This window comes from Lepisosteus oculatus, unplaced genomic scaffold, assembly GCF_040954835.1.
Source record: "Lepisosteus oculatus isolate fLepOcu1 unplaced genomic scaffold, fLepOcu1.hap2 HAP2_SCAFFOLD_57, whole genome shotgun sequence".
NCBI classification, from domain to species: domain Eukaryota; kingdom Metazoa; phylum Chordata; class Actinopteri; order Semionotiformes; family Lepisosteidae; genus Lepisosteus; species Lepisosteus oculatus.
Genome location: NW_027168117.1, coordinates 1,421,449 through 1,425,540, shown reverse-complemented (window position 1 = coordinate 1,425,540; position 4,092 = coordinate 1,421,449).

The window sequence follows — 4,092 nt, the reverse complement described above, 5'->3', positions numbered from 1 at the left end:
CCGGTGGAAAGGAGAGGGGTCTTAAAACGTGTTGATAGTAAGATTGGGATGTATTTGCAGTCTAGATATAGTTTTTTTAATGTTCGGAGCCGCCACAGATTCATTTTCTTACGACTGCTTTTCTGGATGACAAGGACAATGCAAACGATGGTGTTAAGGCGAGGCTGTGCCTTAAGGCTCCTCTGCTTACAATATTCAGCGCGTAAATCGCAAACGAGCGCCTTCCCTTACGATGAAAATGCAGAAAATAAGACCACGAGATTTAAACCTACGGCTTACAAATTTATGCGTAAACACTAAAACCGTATCTTTAGCAAAACTGGCGAGACAATGTGTTTTATCATTTAAAAAAGTACTGGAAAATAATTAAAGGTTATCACGATAAACACAGGTTACTGATCTACTACTGTACGCTGTGACCAAAAATGAGAGTCCCCCGATCCTCGCAGCCTTCATGCTTTGGTCTTGGCCTGGCCGTTTTTTTTAAGATAATGGGGTCAAGTTAAGAAATTATGCAAGTTTCTAATCAAATCCAAGGGCGCCTCGATCTCCTAAACATCTTTAGAAGGCCGGCGGACCACACTGCACGGTCCGGGTCCGGGCCCTGACCCGGTTCTGGATAATGCCAGCTTAAAGTGAAAAATTCTACTGTACATATTATGTTTCTTATTATGGTATATATGTATAATATAGCGCGACCGCTTCACGAAGCTAGAAAGAAAGTTATCCGCCATTTTTATTTTACCTGCAATTGAATTTGCCATTAAAATCATTATTAATACCGCAGCTGCTAAATAACTTACCTAAAAGCGTTCAGATACAAAAGCACTTGAGCTGTAATGTTTGTATACTGTTGGCCCGATGACCTACTTCAAGAAGAATTGTTACATAGACCGCCAAGGACTGTCATCACACTTTACGTCATAAAGCGCTTTAAAACTTTAGACAAGTTCAACACCTCATATTTTGTACTGTTTATCATGGTAAAAGCAACTCAAAGCAATTATAAAAATGATCGAAAGGTAAAAATACAAGCTTATACGAGCTGTCGTTTTAACATTTATAACATATATTTAAACAAAACATATATCATCTATTTTAATAAAATAGAAAAGTGTTCTTAGTCTTCACTTAAAAGCTGTTAGAAGCTGCCTTTCTGACAAGAGAGTTCTGTGAGTTCCACAGTCTCAGTGCATTAAAGTCAAAACCAGTTGCTTTTTATTTCCTCTTTTACGACAGAGCAAGGAGGGTGTCCACAGACCACTGTGCACCTGCAGGCTGATATGGGGGGTAAAAAGTCTAGAAGTTAGTAAATAAGATTTTAGCACATGTTCTAAAACAAACCGGACACCTGTACAGTGATGCCAACACAGTGCTCTGAGCTCCTTCTTTGAGTTAAATCCTAGCATCTGCATTTTTTACAAGTTGTTGCTATGGCAGAGCATGACCAGAGCATAACAGAAACCACCCATTTTCTAACCGCTTCATCCAATTCAGGGTCAGGTGGTCAGGGGGTCGCGGGGCACGGGGGAGCCAGAGCCTCAGAAAGTAATAAGCAGGAGATACCTGGGACTGGATGGTAGTCCAATGCAGGGAAGACACAGACACTCACCAATTATCCCAGAAGCCAATTAACCTACCAGTAGTTCTTTGAACTGTGGGAGGAAGCCGGAGCACCCAAAGCAAACTCATGCAAACATGGGGAGAACATACAAGCTCCATACAGATAGCACCCCAGGTCCAGAAGTGTACCCAGGGCCTCAGCACTGTGAGCTAGCAATGCTAAACGCTGGGCTACTGTGCATGCTAATTTCTAGGCATCAGGTGATCAATCAGGTAGTGTTTCTCAGATAAAAGGACACCAGTTATTTAGTATGAGATTCAAATTGACCTCAGAACAAAATATAACTTATGTTATATAACTTATATAGAACTTACTACAGCATAACTGTCTTATTTGGCTCTTGTAGAAAATATTAACAGCATGCCTATTAAACATACAGTATCTAGCAATCAGCAATCAAAATAAAAACATTTCCAAACATGGAAACTGCCCAGTTAATGAAGCATTTCAAAGACATTAATCTATTCAATAATTACAGTTTTAAGTAGATAACAGATTTATATTCAGATTACGAAAGCATCATAACAACTGCTGCTTGTGTAAGGAATCCATGAATACCACTGTACATGAGAATTCCACACCTATTTGTAATCAATACACAAAATCCTATTGAATTTCAGGTACTTGTTTATTCAGCATTGCTTGACTCTGCGGACTCCTTGTTGTTTCAATATTCTAGCAATAGGACTAATCGCCAATACAGTGCCGTTGTAATCTATTCCTTCTGCCAGCAGAGGACGGTATTCGCACAGCCAGTTCAGGATAAGATACGGTCCTCGCAGTTCACAGTACAACTGGCCAAAGCCGTATTCGGAATATGCTCTCGATAACCTCGTTTAGTTTAAGTACGGCCATATTTCATATCAACCCACAGATGCATTGCATAAACACTAGAATTCTGGTTGTACTTAAATTGACCTTATACGTTTTGGATTATGTTTAACCTTCTTCAATTTCTTCAACCATATTTTGAGATGATTACGTTTACAGAAGCAAATATTATTCAGTGCTTTTTCTTCACTCCTTTAATCAAACCCACATTTCTATAAGGAGGGCCATTGTGAAACTCCCCAAAGTGAGCTGAATTAATCTTTTATTCTTCACACCTGCGAAGTCATTCCTACATTGTGTAATATGAAGGCCTTTCATTATTCACGTATACTACAACATCTGAAAATAATGGGTCTTGAAATAGTTGAATGAAAGAAAATCCTGAATAACTCCTCCAAATGCGTGTTACACTTTCATCAAGTACACACACTTTGAATGTGATGAACTATAAAAAGTTATTTTAACCATCATTAACTGTGGCTGAAAAGCTGATCAACATATTTGTATTCTCTCGAATTGACTATTGCAATGCTCTGCTCCCTGGGGTATCTAAATCTACTCTGAACAAGCTGCAGTATGTCCAAAATTCAGCAGCCAGAATCCTGACCAGATCTAGTGCAAGTGTTCACATTACTTCTATCCTGGAGTCCTTGCACTGGCTTCCGGTCAAATTCCGCGTAGACTTTAAAATCCTCATGCTCACCTACAAGGCTTTACATGGCTTGGCACCTCAATACCTGTCTGAACTTTTATCGCCCTACTCCCCACCTCGCAACCTCCGCTCTTCAAATTCTGCCCTCCTTACTGTCCCCCAAGCCCGTCTACATTGTATGGGCGACAGGGCCTTCTCCTGCTATGCCCCCAAGCTCTGGAACTCCTTGCCCAAGGATATTAGAGAGTCACCTTCTCTAAACTCCTTCAAATCCAGACTCAAAACCCTCCTTTTCAGAAAAGCCTTTACTTAACTGGTTCCATTCTTCACCCCTCTGCTCTTCTTAATACCATCTTCCACGGTCTCCTCTATTGTTATTGTTGTATTGTTGTAATTATAATTGTGTCCTGTCTTGTGAAATTTTCTTATTTATTGTTGTAGTCTTCTTATTTATTGTTATTGTCATCCTGTAAAGCGCTTTGAGAAGCCACCTTTAAAGGCGCTATATAAAATAAAGTTTATTATTATTATTATTATTATTATTATACCCAATGGAGCTCAGGAGTGCGATTGCATACACAATCATGTTTTCAGTGTTTGGACATCAGCCGTACATCAGAACAATCATTTCACTAACACAGCTCCGTGTTGAGTGACTTCCCTCCAAGAACACAAAGTCACTTTCCCTTAGCAATTATTGCATGGACTTTGATTATCTGCCTTCTGCATCAAGCCCTGTATTATATACGGTACAAAGCCAAGCTTTGGGATAGTGCTTTGTTTGGATCCTTGTCTTGATCCTTTTGGATCCCAGGCTGCTCATTTGCAAATGAGTTTTGACATTAATTATAGTGACTATAGCAATGAGCTGGCACTGTGGTTCACAGAGCTGGGGTCCTGGGTTCAATTCCTGGGGTGCAGTCTGGATGGAATTGTATGTTCTCCCTTCATTTGTGTGGATTTCTTCCAGGTGCTCCAGTTTCTT